We start from the raw sequence: 17,155 nt of genomic DNA, 5'->3' as shown, positions 1-17,155 counted from the left end.
GTGGCGCAGTCTTGGCTCACTGCAACCTCCGCTTCCTGGGTTCAAGCAATTCTTCTGCCTCAGCCTCTCAAGTAGCTGTGGACTACAGGCAGGTGCCAAATGCCTGGCTACTTTTTGTATTTTTAGTAGAGCTAGGGCTTCTCCATGTTGACCAGGCTGGTCTTGAACTCCTGACCTCAGGTGATCCATCTGCTTTGGCCTCCCAAAGTGCTGGGATTACAGGCATGAGCCACTTTGCCCAGCCAGATTCAGTGCACTCTCGATTAAAATACCACTGGCATTCTTCATGCAAATAGCCAAAAATGACCGGGTGCATGGTGGCTCATGTCTGTAATCCCAGCACTTTGGGAGGCCGAGGTGGATGGATCACTTGAGGTCAGGAGTTCAAGAGCAGCCTGGCCAACATGGTGAAACCCTGTCTCTACTAAAAATACAGAAATTAGCCAGGCATGATGGTGTGCGTGCTTTTAGTCCCAGCTACTTGGGAGGCTGAGGTGGGAGAATTGCTTGAACCCAGGAGGTGGAGGTTGCAGTGAGCTGAGATTGTGCCACTGCATTCCAGCCTGGGCAACAGGGTGAGACTCCAGTCCCCACCCCACCAACCCCCCGTCGAAGAAAAAAGAGAAAGATATATTGTTCAGCATGGTGACTATAATTAATGAAGAAATACTATATTGAAAAATACAGACTAGTTTGAAGGTAGTGAGTTATCGCAACTGGTCATTGAGTCAATTGTGGATTGAACTTTTTGTTCTACTCTTTCCCTGCTTCTTACTGCTGCATTTGACTAGTCTTAAAGAGAAGGAAAAAGGAAAAATAAAGAAAAATACATAGAGGATATTCAGTGTTTCCACTACAAAAATGAAAAATAACTGTGAAGTAGTGCGTTTGATGATTCACCAATAAACATATACTTGAAATGTTATGCTTCAAAAAACAAAAAAACAAAAAAGAAATGTTGTACATGATATATACATATAGTTTTTTTCTGTCAGTTTGAAACATTAAGAAATTAAAGAATAGATAATGTGAAACACAAAGCTATTTATGTAGGTAGTTTAAAATTTTTTAGTAGCCAAATTAAAGAACCAACTCAGGAGACTGGTAAAATTAATAATGTTTCTTTCTTTTTTTTTTTTTGAGACGAAGTTTTGCTCTTGTTACCCAGACTGGAGTGCAATGGCATGATCTCGGCTCACCGCAACCTCCGCCTCCTGGATTCAGGCAATTCTCCTGCCTCAGCCTCCTGAGTAGCTGGGATTACAGGCACGTGCCACCATGCCCAGCTAATTAGTTGTATTTTTAGTAGAGACGGGGTTTCACCATGTTGACCAGGATGGTCTCGATCTTTTGACCTCGTGATCCACCTGCCTCGGCCTCCCAAAGTGCTGGGATTACAGGCATGAGCCACCGTGCCCGGCCCTAGCTTTTTTTTTTTTTTTTTTTGAGACAGAGTCTTGCTCTTGTAGCCCAGGCTGGAGTACAATGGTGAGAGATCTTGGCTTGCTGCACAACCTCTGCCACCTGGGTTCAAGGGTTTCTCCAGCCTCAGCCTCCTGAGTAGCTGGGATTTGTATTTGCAGTAGACACGGGGGTTTCACCATGTTGGCCAGGCTGGTCTCAAACTTCTGACCTTAGCCTCCCTTGGCTTCCCGAAGTGCTGGGCTTACTGGTGTGAGCCACAGTGTCCTGCTCAGAATGTAAAAGAACTTTAGAGACACTTATTACAACCCCCAGGTTGTAATAGGTCAGGTGTAAATGTGTCCAGGCTAGGCCAGGTGTGATGGCTCATACCTGTAATCCCAACACTTTGGGAGGCTGACAGGAGGATCACTTGAGGTGAGGAGTTGGATACCAGCCTGGCTGACAAAGCAAGACCGCCATTTTTATTTTTAAAGAAAGAAACATTTCCAGCCTTAGTTATTTATTTATTTTTTGATATGGAGTCTTGATCTGTCGCCCAGGCTGGAGTGCAGTGGCATGATCTCAGCTCATTGCAACTTCTGCTTCCGGGTTCAAGCAATTCTCCTTACTCAGCCTCCCAAACAGTTGGAGCTACAGGTGTGTACCACCATGCCTGTCTAATTTATTCATTTATTTTTATTTGTTATCTAGGGAAAGCTCGAACACAGTCCCCTGCTACCACAAATCATGCAGTCGAGTTTCCCACATTTGGGGAAATTACAGGGGTCAGCACATCCGGAGTGCAATGGATGAGCCTCGCCCTGGGAAAACCACCTTCGTGATCATGGTATCTCCCCTGCAGGGTAATTTTTTTTTTTTTTTTGAGATGGAGTTTCGCTATTGTTACCCAGACTGGAGTGCAATGGCAGGATCTCGGCTCACTGCAACCTCTGCCTTCTGGGTTCAAGCAATTCTCCTGCCTCAGCCTCCTGAGTAGCTGGGACTACAGACATGCACCACCATGCCCAGCTAATTTTTTTTGTATTTTTAGTAGAGATGGGGTTTCACCTTGTTGACCAGGATGGTCTCGATATCTTGACCTTGTGATCCACCTGCCTTGGCCTCCCAAAGTGCTGGGATTATAGACGTGAGCTACCACGCCCAGCCAATTTTTGCATTTTTAGTAGAGACAAGGTTTCACCATGTTGACCAGGCTGGTCTCAAATTCCTGATCTCAGGTTAACCACAGCCTCGGCCTCCCAAAGTGCTGGGATTACTGGCACGAGTCACCTCACACAGTCTCACATGTATCTGTTTTTCAAAGCTCTTCACTCTTGGTATTATTTATTTATTTATTGGAGACAGGGTGTCATTCTGTGTCCCAGGCTGGAGTGCAGTGGCACAACCACAGCTTACTGCAAACTCCGCTTTCTGGGTTCAAGTGATTCTCAGGCCTCAGCCTCCTGAGTAACTGGGTTACAGGTGCACTTGGGTAATTTTTGTAGTTTTTTTAGTAGAGACAGGGTTTTACCAGGTTAGCCAGGCTGGCCTCAACCGCCTGATCTCAAGTGAGCTGCCTATCTGGGCCTTCTGAAGTCCTGGGGCTACAGGCATGAGCCACCCTGCCCAGCCCATTCCTGCTATTATTTAAATTGTATTTTTTTTATTGTCAAACAATAAGAAAATTTACATTTGGAATTGATATTTAATTTTACTTGTAATGTAGCTTTCTGCTATTCTTTACCAGGGACTATGTTTTTAAAGTGTTGCTCAGGGAGAATTGGTAACAACAGCTTAGAGTGCAAATGGGGTTGGTGCCAGATGGCCTGGGGGTCAGCATTGTCTGAATTAGATACTGGAACTGATGACCCCTCACCCCCAGGTCATTCTATTCAAATGATCATCATTAATGGGATATGGACAACTACTAAGGAATCTGTGTCTTTGTATACAGCACAAGCCTCTGAAAAGAGTCATTGTTTGGGGAATATTTACTGTCTGGCTGAGATTCCTGCAAAAGCCTAACTCTGCTACAAGATTCTAAGGTGCATGCCGATTATGACTTTAACGTTCTTGTACAGTTCACAAACTCTATTCACACGTGCTACAGATAATTTTAAGAATTCAAGGCTGGGCTTGGTGGCTCACAGCTGCAATTCCAGCATTTTGGGAGACTCAAGCAGGCAGATCGTTTTGAGTCCTGGAGCTCCAGACCAGCCTGGGCAAGATAGGGAGACTTCATCTCCACCAAAACTAAAAGTAAAAAATTAGGCCGGGCGTGGTTGCTCAGGCCTGTAATCCGAGCACTTTGGAGGCCAAGATGGGTGGATCACCTGAAGTTGGGAGTTCAAGACCAGCCCAACCAACATGGTGAAATCCCATCAAAAAGAAAAAAAAAATTTGCCAGGTGTGGTGACAGTGCCTATATTTCCAGCTACTCAGGAAGCTAAGGTGGGAGAATCACTTGAACCTGGGAGGTCGAGGTTGCAATGAGTCCTGATTATGCCACTGCACTCCAGTCTGGGCAACAGAGGGAGACCCTATGTCAAAACAAAATAAAGTGTTGTTTCTATGTCTTCTTATCAAAATTAGAACTTAGGACTCTTGTCATCAAATTCTGTATTTATACCATCCAAAAATAATTTATTTGATGTAATAAAACCACTGTAAGTCCCCTGTGGTTCTAAGACGCAGCACTTTTTTTTTTTGAGACAGTCTCATTTTGTCCACCAGGCTGGAGTTCAATGGCATGATCTTGGCTCACTGCAACCTCTGACTCCTGACTCCTGGGTTCAAGCAATTCTTCTGCCTCAGCCTCCCAAGAACTGGGTGCGTGCCTCTACGCTCAGCTAATTTTGTATTTTAGTAGAGACCAGGTTTTACCATATTGGCCAGGCTGGTTTTGAACTCCTGATCTCGTAATCTGTCTGCCTTGGCCTCCCAAAGTGCTGGGATTACAGGCTTGAGCCACCGCGCCCGGCCTAAACTCTTTATTTTAAATTTAAACAACAGTATATTGGCTTTGCAATTTTTTTTTTTTTGAGATAGAGTCTCACTCTGTGACTCCCGCTGGAGTGCATGAAGTGCAGACTCAGGCTCAGGTGAATTCATCCTCAATCTTCTGGGCTGGAATGATCCTCCCAACTTGATGGGACTACGCGTACTTTTTTGGGTATATTTTGTAGAGATGAGGTTTTGCCATGTGGTCCAGGCTGGTCTGAAATTCCTAGACTCAAGTGATCCACCTGCCTCAGCCTCCAAAAGTGCTGGAATAATATGTGTGAGCCACCTCGCCCTGTTTGACTTTGCAGTCTTTTGGCTACAGGCATAAGGCTCATCCTTGGAGAGAGGGTCCACTTATTTCAGTTTCTTGTCTAAACCAGCCCTGTATCCAGTTTTGATTTCTATGGAATGGATGAATAAGGACAGAACGTAAAAGACTTTTTTTTTGAGACAGAGTTTTGCTCTTGTCATCCAGGCTGGAGTGCAATGGAGAGAGATCTCGGCTCACTGCACAACCTCTGCCTCCTGGGTTCAGGCAATTCTCCTGCCTCAGCCTCTTGAGTAGCTGGGATTGTAGATGCACACCACCATGCCTGGCTAATTTTTGTATTTTTAGTAGATACGGGGGTTTCAACATGTTGGCCAGGCTGGTCTCAAACTCTTGACCTTAGGTGATCTGCCTCCCTCAGCTTTCCAAAGTGCTGGGATTACTGGTGTGAGCCACAGTGCCTGGCTCAGAGTGTAAAAGAACTCTAAAGACAATACAACCTCCTTGATCATGTGCAAATGTTTCCAGACTAGGCCAGGTATGGTGGCGCATACCTATCTATAATCCCAACACTTTGGGAGGCTGACAGGAGGATCACTTGAGGTGAGGAGTTGGACATCAGCCTGGTTGGCAAAGCAAGACTGCCATCTTTATTTTTAAAGAAAGAAAAATTTCCAGACTTTTTTTTTTTTTTATATGGAGTCTTGCTCTGTTGCCCAGGCTGGAGTGCAGTGGTGTGATCTCAACTCACTGCAACTTCTGCCTCTGGGCGTCAAGCAAATCTCCTGCCTCGGCCTCCCAAGTAGCTGGGACTACAGGAGTGTACCACCACGCCTGGCTGATTTATCTATTTTTAGTAGAGATAGGGTTTCACCATGTTGGCCAGGCTGGTTTCAAACTCCTGACCTCAAGTGAACCACCCGCCTCGGCCTCCCAAAGTGCTGGGATTACAGACATGATCCACTGTACCCAGCCTCACGTACATCTGTTTTAAAAAGCTCTATTGGGAGGCTAGGGCAGGTGAATTGCCTGAACCTAGGAGGCGGAGGTAGCGGTGAGCTGAGATCGCGCCATTGCACTCCAACCTGGGTAACAAGTGCGAAACTCCGTGTCAAAAAAAAAAAAAAAAAGCTCTTCACTAGCCAGGTGCGGTGGCTCACGCCTGTAATCGTAGCACTTTGGGAGGCTGAGGTGGGTGTATCACCTGAAGTCAGGAGCTCAAAACCAGCCTGGCCATCATGGAGAAACCCCATCTTAAAAAAAACAAAAAACAAAAAGCAACAACTCTTCTCTCTTGGTATTTATTTATTTATTTGAGATAGGGTCTCACTCTGTCACCCAGGCTGTAGTGCAGTGGCATAATCTCGGCTCACTGCAAACATTGCTTCCTGCGTTCAAGTGATTGTCAGGCCTCAGCCTCCTGAGTACTAGAATTACAGGCTTATGCCACCACACTCAGCTAATTTTTGTATTTCTTTTTTTTTTTTTTTTTGAGATGGAGTTTTGCTCTTGTTACTCAGGCTGGAGTGCAATGGCACGATCTCGGCTCACCGCAACCTCCGCCTCCTGGGTTCAGGCAATTCTTCTGCCTCAGCCTCCCGAGTAGCTGGGATTACAGGCACGTGCCACCATGCCCAGCTAATTTTTTATATTTTTAGTAGAGACGGGGTTTCACCATGTTGACCAGGATGGTCTCGATCTCTCGACCTCATGATCCACCTGTCTCGGCCTCTCAAAGTTCTGGGATTACAGGCTTGAGCCACTGCACCCGGCCTGTATTTCTTTTAGTAGAGACCGGGTTTCTCTATGTTAGGCAGGCTGGCCTCAACCTCCTGACCTCAAGTGATCCACCCACCTCAGCCTCCCAAAGTGCTGGGTTACAGGCATAAGCCACCCCACCCAGCCTATTCCTGGTATTATTATTATTATTATTTGAGATGGAGTCTTACTCTGTCACCCAGGCTGGAGTACATTGGTGTAACCTTGGCTCACTGCAACCTCTGTCTCCTGGATTCAAGTGATCCTCCCTCATTAGCCTCCCAAGTAGCTGGGATTGCAGGCATGTGCCACCATGCCTGGCTAGTATTTTGTGCTTTTCATAGAGATGGGGTTCCACCATTTTAGCTAGGATGGTCAGGATCTCCTAACCTCGTGGTCCACCCTCCTTGGCCTCCCAAAGTGCTGGGATTACAGGCATGAGCCACCACGCCTGGCTTCCATGCTTTTAATGACAAATACAACTGGCATAAATGGGTTTTTAGAATGAATATGGCTGAGTCTTAGGCGGCATGGTGTGGAATTTTTCACACGAATGTACAGATTATCCAAGAGTCCTGTCAACCACCAGTGTTTTATAGGAGAGTGGAGAATGTCAGTTTATTCGGCCAATCAGGTAGTGGAGGTAGGAGAGTGTCTGCCCAGTCCACTGTGTGGGTGTGCCCAAAGTCATTATCCACTTTCTCGTGGCTGGACATTCCAGTGGTTTACAGTTTAGTTTTCTCAAATGTGCAGGATCATGATGATCCTTTGGATTAATACCTGGAGGTGTAATTGTGCTATGTAGGTACTTAGATGTACATGCCCATACACATACTATGTCTTTGAGACATACTGCCAGATAACCAAAAAATTTGTGCCAGATTTCATCAGATTGTAGGAGAGTGTCCATTTTCATATTCTCTTTTCAAAATTGAATTTGATGACAGGTTGAGTGTGGTGGTACATGCCTGTAATCCCAACACCTTGGGAGGCTGAAGCAGTAGGATCCTTTGAGCCCAGGAGTTTGAGGCCAGCTGGAAGCATTGGGAGACCCCCATCTCTCTAAAAATTAAAAAAAAAATATTAGCCAGGCATGCTGGTACACACCTGTATGTAGTTCTAGCTACTCTGGAGGCTGAGGTGAGAGGATGGCTTTACCTCAGGAGTTTGAACCTGCAGTGAGCCATGATTATACCACTCTATTATACTCTAGGTGATGGAGCAAGACCTAATCTCAAAAGAAAATTTTAATGGCCAGGCACAGTGGGTCACATCTGTAATCTCAGCACTTTGGGAGGCAGAGGTGTGTGGATCACCTGAGGTCAGGAGTCTGTGACCAGCCTGGCCAACATGGTGAAACCCCGTCCCTACTAAAAATACAAAAAATTAACTGGGCATGGTGGCACAAGCCTGTAATCCCAACTACTCAGGAGGCTGAGGCAGGAGAATCACTTGAACCTGGGAGGCGGAGGTTGTGGTGAGCCAAGATCACGCCACTGCCTTCCAATCTGGGCAAAAGAAGCAAAACTCCATCTCAAAAAAAGAGAAAAATTTGCATCAAAAAAAGAAAATAATTAGATGACAATTAAAAAATCTCCAAAACGTGCCCAGTTTGATAGGTGAAATTTTAAATTGCATGTTTAGTTTATATTTTTAATATACAAATGCTTATTTTTCTTTTAAAACATCGTATTTCTTTGTGACCTGATGAACATAACCGTGCTCACTTTTCTGTTCAGGTGCTTACCTGTTTCCTGTTGGTTTGCATCCACTCTTCATTTTAATTTTATTTATTTATTTATTTATTTATTTATTTATTTTTTGAGACAGAGTCTCGCTCTTGTTACCCAGCCTGGAGTGCAATGGCGTGATCTCGGCTCACCGCAACCTCCGCCTCCTGGGTTCAGGCAATTCTCCTGCCTCAGCCTCCTGAGTAGCTGGGATTACAGGCAAGCACCACCTTGCCCAGCTAATTTTTTGTATTTTTAGTAGAGACGCGGTTTCACCATATTGACCAGGATGGTCTCAATCTCTTGACCTCGTGATCCACCCGCCTCGGCCTCCCAAAGTGCTGGGATTACAGGCTTGAGCCACCGCGCCCGGCCCGAGATCACACCTTTTACTCCAGCACTCCAGCCTGGGCAACAAGAGGAAAACTCTGTCTCAAAAAAATAAATAAAAAGGGAAAAAGAACTCTGGGAGAGACCTCCATTCACGAGTATGGCCCAAGGCATTGGGTGCCTGTTGTAAGAGCTCAGAGCTCAGGAGTAAAGCAGCTCAGGCTGTCAGCTGGGGTGGAGGGATGATCATGTGGCCCACTTTTGCTTGGTCTTTGTGCAGAGGAGTCTGCATCTCAGTTCCACCCCTCTCCCCTCCAGCTTGCCCTGGGTACAACTTAGAACCATTGTGTGGATGGTGGGCAGCAGGAATTATCCTGGATAAGCCCCTCCCTGGTTTGATCAGCCCTGCTTGAATGAGGTCTTTGCAAGAAAACTTTTCAGAGGCAGTCATCCTTAGAAGGTTGGCCAACATCTGGAGATGAATGCAGCAGTTACTTTGTTTAAGAAAAGTGGTGAAGGCCGGGCACGTGACTAATGCCTGTAATCACAGCACTTTGGGAGGCCAAGGTGTTTAGATCACGAGGTAAGGAGTTCAAGACCAGCCTGGCCAATGTAGTGAAACCCCATCTCTAAAAAAAAAAAAAAAGAAAAGAAAAAAAAGACGGTGAAGTACTGCAGTGCAGCCCATTGCCTTCTGGGTGCCTCTCATAGTTATAAACAATGCAAAACCCCGTCCTATGGAAGCGACTTCCTGGCAAAAGAATTCCTCCTTGTCCCCAAGTTTTTTCTGGTTACTGCTTTGCCATGTGCTCTTTCTGTCCCTCCACAGCCTGGCAGCTTGGAAGAAGCCAGTTTGTTCCTACAGCTCTAACCCAGCATAAATCTTCTCTGAACATGCCAGGAAGTTGAACATGAGCAATAATTTTGCCAGGGCGCGGTGGCTCAAGCCTGTAATCCCAGCACTTTGGGAGGCCAAGGGGGGTGGATCACAAGGTCAAGAGATTGAGAACATCCTGGTCAACATGATGAAACCCCGTCTCTACTAAAAATATAAAAAATTAGCTGGGCATGGTGGTGCATGCCTGTAATCCCAGCTACTCAGGAGGCTGAAGCAGGAGAACTGCCTGACCCAGGAGGCGGAGGTTGTGGTGAGCCGAGATCATGCCATTGCACTCCAGCCCGGGTAACAAGCGCGAAACTCCATCTCAAAAACAAAAACAAAAAAAGAATTTTAAGATTATTTTGGAACTGTGATAGTTGAGATATGAATTCACCTATTCTTGGCCTACCTAACCAAAACAGAGTAGAAAGGCCAAAAGTAAAATGTACCCAGGGCACATAACATTGTTCCAAAAATGTAATTCTCTGTGACTGTGGCTGCTGAAACTGTGGGCTGTCACCTGAAACCAGTTTTATCTATTGGCTGCTGAAACCTGCTATGATTCGAATAGTTTCACCCACTGCCAGCTCCCCCACATCATTCTTTTTTTTTTGAGACACAGTTTTGCTCTTATTGCCCAGGCTGGAGTGCAATGGCACAATCTCGGTTCACTGCAACTTCTGCCTCCTGGATTCAAGTAATTCTCCTGCCTCAGCCTCCCGAGTAGCTGAGATTACAGGTGCATACCACCATGCCAAGCTAATTTTGTATTTTTAGTAGAGACAGGGTTTCTCCACATTGGTCAGACTGGTCTCAAACTCCTGACCTCAGGTGATCCATCTGCCTCAGCCTCCCAAAGTGCTGTAATTACAGGCATGAGCCACTGTACCCCACTCCCCACATTCTTACTAGTGCCAATGAATTTTTTTTTCTTCTTCTTTTTTTTTTTTGAGACGGAGTCTTGCTCTATTGCCAGGCTGGAGTGCAGTGGCGCAATCTTGGCTCACTGCAACCTCTGCCTCCTGGATTCAAGCAATTCTTCCGCCTCAGCCTCCCGAGTAGCTGGGACCACAGGCACATGCCACCATGCCTGTTTATTTTTTGTATTTTTAGTAGAGACGGAGTTTCACCATGTTGGCCACGATGGTCTGGATCTCTTGACCTCGGGATCCACCCGCCTTGGCCTCGCAAAATGCTGGGATTACAGGCGTGAGCCACGGCGCCCAGCCTGTCAATGGATTTTTTCAAAGAGCAATACATTTTTTTTTTTGAGACAGGGTCTTACTCTGTCACTCAGGCTGGAGTACAGTGTGTTCACAGCTCACTGCAGACTTGATGTCCCAGGCCCAACCTATCCTCCTGCCTGAGCCTCCTGAGTAGCTGGGACCACAGATGCACACCACCATACCTGGCTAATTTTTTTTTCATTATTTTGTAAAGGCATAGTCTCCCTGTGTTGTCCAAGTTAGTTGCAAACTGCTGGACTCAAGGGATCTTTCCACCTTGGCCTCCCAAAGTGTTAGGATTACAGGCATGAGCCATGGCGCCTGGCCCAACATTAAAAACAAAAACAAAAAAAGCCCTCTAATTTTCTCTTTGTTCTTTAGACATAACAAGCCATCCAGTCTGTGTGTATGCCTTGAATTGCAATTCTTTCTTTCCAAGTAAAACATTTTTCCAAGTGCAGTGGCTCACATCTGTAATCCCAGCAATTTGGGAGGCCGAAGTGGGAGGATGACTTGAAACCAGGAGTTTCAGACCAGCCTGGATAACATAGCAAGACCTCATCTCTACAAAAACTAAAAAATTGACTGTGTGTGGTAGCACGTAGCTGTATTTCCAGCTACTTGGGAGGCTGATGTGGGAGGATTGTTTGAGACCAGGAGTTTGAGGCTACCGTGAGCTGTGATCACACCACTGTACTTTAGCCTGGGCAACAGAGCCAGACCCTGCCTTAAAAATAAAAAATAAAGAAACGAACAAAAAATATTTTAATGTCAGATATTTGTCTCTATATTTTATTTGACTTCAACAGAACTGTTTTATGTTTTTTTTTTCAGGCAGTTTTGCATTAGTGCCTGTTGTGGAAGAAAGCATCATTCGGCTGGGTGCAGTGGGTAGCTTATGCCTGTAATCCCAGCACTGTGGGAGGCTGAGGCAGGCGGATTGCCTGAGGTCGGGAGTTTAAGACCAGCCTGACCAATGTGGAGAAACCCCGTATCTACTAAAAACACAAAATTAGCTGGGCATGGTGGCGCATGCCTACAATCCCAGCTACTAGCTACTTGGGAGGCTGAGGCAGGAGAATCACTTGAACCTGGGAGGAGGAGGTTGCAGTGAATTGCGATCTTGCCATTATACTCCAGCCTCAGCAACAAGAGTGAAACTCCATCTCCAAAAAAAAAAAAAAAAAAAATGGCTGGGTGAAGTGGCTCATGCTTTTAATTCCAGCACGTTGGGCGGATCAGGAGGTCAGGAGCTTGAGACCAGCCTGGCCAACACAGTGAAACCCCATCTCTTCTGAAAACACAAAAATTAGCTGGGCGTGGTGGTGGGTGCCTGCAATCCCAGCTATTTGGGAGGCTGAGGCAGAAGAATCGCTTGAACGCGGGAGGCAGAGGTTGCAGTGAGCAGAGACTGTGCCACTGCACTCCAGCCTGGGTCACAGAGTGAGACTCCATCTGGGGAAGTGGAGGGGTGACTGGAAAAGCTTGTGTGGAACAGTTCAGACGAACACAAAAGAGAGATTGTGCGGATGTCCTTCATCCCTATTGCTGTCTTAGATAACTGTCTGTGCACTGCCAGGGTAAATCATTTCACTAATAGTCATTAAATATTCTAGTTTGTATCTTTCTTACTTTCTTTTTTGAGACGGAGTTTTGCTCTTGTTACCCAGGCTGGAATGCAATGGTGCGATCTCAGCTCACCGCAACCTCTGCCTCCTGGGTTCAGGCAATTCTGCTGCCTCAGCCTCCCGAGTAGCTGGGATTACAGGCACACATCACCATGCCCAGCTAATTTTTTGTATTTTTAGAAGAGACGGGGTTTCACCATGTTGACCAGGATGGCCTCGATCTCTTGACCTCGTGATCCACCCTCCTCGCCCTCCCAAAGTGCTGGGATTACAGGCATGAGCCACCGTGCCCGGCCCCTAGTTCTTTTAAAGAACTTTTTTTTTTTTGAGACAGAGTCTTGCTCTGTTGCCAAGGCTGGAGTACAATGGTGAGATCTTACGTCACTGCAACCTCCACCTCCTGGGTTCAAGTAATTCTCCTGTCTCAGTCTCCCAAGTAGTTGGGATTACAGGCACCTGCCACGATGCCCAGCTAATTTTTTGTATTTTTAGGAGAGACGGAGTTGTGCCATGTTGGCCAGGCTGGTCTTGATCTCCTGACCTCAGGTGATCCACCCACCTTGGCCTCCCAAAGTGCTGGGATTACAAGGGTGAGACACTGCATCCAGCCTCAAAAAGAACTTAAAAAAAAAAAAATGCCCCAAACAGTTAACAATAATTCATTATTAGTGTCACATAGACAGTGTTTGGAGCCTCCCCATCTCAAAATTGGCAGAGTTTGTTTGTATCAGGGTCTAGATTATTTTTTATTGGTTGTGTGGGTATGCTATTGGGATGAACCCTCATTTAATCCATACTGTTGATGGACAGTGAACTGAATGTAATTTACATAATGAAAGCCTATCCTTCTAATGGGGTGGTACTAGGAGGTGGGGCCTTTGGGAGGTTATTAGGGATGGATAAGGTCTTGAGCGCCGAGCCGCCAGGAGGAGATACAGTGTCTTAAAGGAGGTCCTAGCATGAGTTTGTTCTGTTTCTACCTTGTGAGGACTCAGCGAGGGGCCAGCCTCAGGAACCAGAAAGCAGGACCTGATCACTGACTTCTACCCTCCAGAACTGTGAGTAATAATTTGTTGTTTCTAAGTCACCATGGCTTTGGTGCTTTGGTAGAGCAGCGGGAAGAGACATTTAGGTTGTTTGCAGTGGTTTGCCTTTATTTAATCATGTCTGTGATGAATATACTAGAATTGGTTTGGCTTTCATTTTCTCAGGCTGAACCTCCAGCTGGAGTTGCCCTAAAATTGTTGGCAGAGGAATTCCCACATGGGAGTGACTTAGTCTCTGTAGAAATGGGACTTGTTGGGACTCCAAAGAAGGAAGCACAAGCTCCAGGGTGGTTGGTTCAAAGTGTTCATTAGGGGAACTTACCTGGTGGTGTATCGTGTGCTTGGATAGACACTGAGAGAAAAGGATGTTCTGCTTAGTTATGTCCCTGTCAAGGGTGTCACAGTATGGAGTTTATAGGAAAGATTCAGGAATTTGGCTCAGGGTCAGTGCCAGTTTCTTTCCGCATTTTGGGTAAAAATTCAAATACCTTTGTTTAGTGCCTGGGAATATTTATGGGCCCCAGCTTAGGTTCAAGCCTGCTAGAGTAATGAGCTGCCCAGCTCACACAGCAGTCAAAGTACCTGGTGTTTCTTGGTTAGGACAGGAATGAAAGTGGGAGAACTGAAGGACATCACAGCTCCTCTTGCCAGATTCTTGGATTCTTGGAGATGGGAGTTACCGGGTCACGTAGAAGGAAGGACTGTGAGAGGGTTGGGCAGGAGCCCGGCTGGGTTTATCTCTGCTCACATCTCTGCCAGTCCAGCGGTGGAGGTTTTCCTTTGCATTTCTCTCAGTATCGCAGCATGGATAGGATGGAATGCATGGCTTCTGTTTTCATAATTTAAGGTCTTTTGTAAAATAGGTATTTTCCTGGATGTTTTTCCAGGAGGTATTTGTGTTTTAATTGACTTAATGGTTCTTATCCAAAACCTGGTCGGACTGTCCATTTGGGTAAAGTTTTTCGGTAGTTCTAAAAATAATGATACTCAGGAAAGTTTTAACATTTTGTAAACATTGACTTTACATATGAGTCTACAGTTTATTAAATATTTTAAGTGCTGTTATCAGTGAGTTTTCCCCCATTGTATTTTTGCATTGGTTATTATTTTATGGGTATTTTTCTCAAAGATTCTTAGGACTGTTAAAACCTGAATATGAAAGATCACATAGTACAGAATGCACAGCTCTCTCTCTCTCTTTCTATATATATATATACTTTATATATATATATAAATATTTTTTTCTTTTTTTTTTGAGACGGAGTTTCCCTCTTGTTCCCCAGGCTGGAGTGCAATGGCACGATCTCGGCTCACCGCAACCTCCGCCTTCTGGGTTCAGGCAATTCTCCTGCTTCAGCCTCCTGAGTAGCTGGGACTACAGGCACGCGCCACCGTGCCCAGCTAATTTTTTGTATTTTTAGTCGCGACGGGGTTTCGTCATGTTGACCAGGATGGTCTCCATCTCTTGACCACGTGATCCATCCGCCTCGGCCTTCCAAAGTGCTGGGATTACAGGCGTGAGTGACCGAGCCCGGCCTGTTTTTCTATTGTTAAAGGAGTTTGGTTATTTTCCATGCAGTGACGACAAACTAGTTTTGAACATCTCGGCACAGGCTTTGGTACACACCTATGTGTGCTCTGGTTGAGTATTTCAACCCGGCAACACAGCGGGGTGTTAGGGCAAGTGGTGAGCCCATGGGGTCTCCCTCTCATGCCCAACAGTTTTCCATAGTGCGTAGCACACGGGAGCCTTTCTTTTGCTGCTCCCTTGGTTACCAGCACGCGCGTCACTGTGTAACAGCCTTTAGCAGTTTCGTTGGTGTTTTGTGTCGTGTGCATTGGTTAGCACTGGGGTTTCGATTTGCGTTTCATGGTGATTAAGCATTTTGAGCATTGTTCTTGTGTTTGCTGGTTTTAAAATGACCTTTATTGTTCAGATGCCTGTTAGAGGCTCTTGTCCACTTAAAAGAATGGCTTGTTTGGCGGGGCTTGGTGGCTCAGGCTTGTAATCCCAGCACTTTGCGAAGCCAGAGGGGGTGATAGCTTGAGGAGTTCATGATCAGCTTGGGCAACAGCATGTTGCCCCTAGCCTGTGCAAGAGACCATCTCTTAAAAGAAGGGGAGGCTGTTTGCCTTTTGTATGGTGATTTGTAGGACTTCATTGTCTTATTTTGGACATATACTTGGGTCATGTATTACAAGTATGTATTGCAAGTATGGTCCTCCCTGTCTTTAGCTTGCTTTTTCTAAATTATTATTTTATTTATTTTTGAGATGGAGTTTTGCCCTTGTTCCCCAGGCTGGAGTGCAATGGGGTGATCTCGGCTCACCGCAACCTCTGCCTCCTGGGTTCAAGCAATTCTCCCACCTCAGTCTCCTGCGTAGTTGGGATTACAGGGTAGTTGGGATTACAGGCACGTGCCACCATGCCCAGCTAATTTTTTGTATTTTTAGTAGAGATGGGGTTTCACCATGTTGACCAGGATGGTCTTGATCTCTTGACTTCGTATCCACCGGCCTCGACCTCCCAAAGTGCTGGGATTACAGACTTGAGCCACCATGCCCGGCCTGCTTTTTCTAAATTTTAAGGGTTTGTTTTGATGAAGAGGTTGATTGATCTGCCTATTTCTATTGGAATAGTGCTTCCACATGTAATATTGGGGTTTAGGGTGCCCTTAGCTTCCCTGAGAGGACTTTTTCTAGGTTTTTGGTTTTTTGCCCTTTTAAGAATGAGAGAGGGGAGAACGGCACAGTACACAGTAAAAGCCAGAATTAAAAGTATTTGTAGAAAGTGATTTATTTAGAGAAAGAGAAACAGGAGAAGGAGAAAGAATAAACAACTAACTTTTACACTGAGTGAGAGAATTTAGAAAGATGGAATTTGGGAAAGGAAAGCAGGTTTTACATTGAGTGGAAGGGAATAGAGATGGAGTTTAGGAGGGGAAGACAGGCTTCCAAGAAGGGAGTGTATGTGGAAGGGGATTCAAATATGGAGTCTTAAGTGGTGTAGAAGAAGGGGACTTTTAGCCTCAGAGTAACCCTCACCTTCTCTAAGACCCCTGGCCAATAAAAGGAGTTTCTTGGAACTTCCGCTGGAGTGAGAGACTCTTAGTTTCTCCCAGATGGAGAGAGATGGGGGGGGGGGCATGGCCCTGGGAAATTGTTGCCCTTAAAACTACACCCCCTCTTGGACCGGGAAAGAGAACACATTCACACATTCCCTCACACACTAGTCAAAAAATTACACATTTGATAGGGCTTTTTACATTATTCTGTGTCTTTTTTTTTTTTTCTGCAATAGAGTTGCTCTGTCACTCAGGCTGGAGAACAGTGGCTTGATCTCGGCTCACTGCATCCTCTGTCTCCCAGGTTTAAGCAATTCTCCTGCTTCAGCACCCGCCACTACACCTGGATAATTTTTTTTAGTAGAGATGGGGTTTCACCATGATGGCTAGGTTGTCTTGAACTTCTGACCTCAAGTGATCTGTTCACCTCAGCCTCCCAAAGTGCCGGAATTACAGGCATGAGTCACTGCACCTGGCCTAAAATATTTTTACAGAGACTGCATCTCATTCTGATGCCTAGGCTGATCTTGAACTCCTGAAACCTGGATATTTTCTCTAGCTTTGTCTTATGTATAGCAGGTCTTCAAATTACTTCATTTTGTTGTAACACTGACGTGAAAACAAATCCACTGTCCAGGGCCACTGCCACTGTTGGTTTGGGTTGCATGTTCTCAGCTTGTTTGCAAGTTTTGTTTTGCTACTCAATTTTCCTCCCACATCCTACTCTGCACCCCTGAGGTGAATTTGGTGGGTCTCTGGTCACAATCTCAGTGAGGATAGGGCACATGTGAGAGCTCCCTGTTATGGCATCTTGACT

At 45.7% G+C, this 17,155-nt stretch overlaps 1 long non-coding RNA gene and 1 other non-coding gene across 3 annotated transcripts in view; one reads left to right on the top strand and one right to left on the bottom strand.

The window, feature by feature from the left end:
* LOC118152242 (uncharacterized) overlaps positions 1-17,155 on the top strand; it is a 35,495-nt gene that overhangs the window by 4,903 nt on the left and 13,437 nt on the right. The window contains exons 2-3 of one of the 2 annotated variants that reach the window (XR_004740783.3): positions 11,434-11,486; positions 13,216-13,285. This is a non-coding gene — a long non-coding RNA (uncharacterized LOC118152242). The remainder of the gene's footprint in view (positions 1-11,433; positions 11,487-13,215; positions 13,286-17,155) is intronic. The other variant, XR_013533431.1, reaches the window with a different exon arrangement.
* Positions 2,112-2,275, bottom strand: LOC118152655 (U1 spliceosomal RNA). The gene has a single exon (XR_004741385.1). It is a non-coding gene; the product is annotated as a U1 spliceosomal RNA (small nuclear RNA).

This window comes from Callithrix jacchus, chromosome 3, assembly GCF_049354715.1.
Source record: "Callithrix jacchus isolate 240 chromosome 3, calJac240_pri, whole genome shotgun sequence".
Taxonomy (NCBI): domain Eukaryota; kingdom Metazoa; phylum Chordata; class Mammalia; order Primates; family Cebidae; genus Callithrix; species Callithrix jacchus.
Note: the sequence above shows the minus strand (reverse complement) of the source record. Positions and strands in the feature narration are given on the sequence as shown.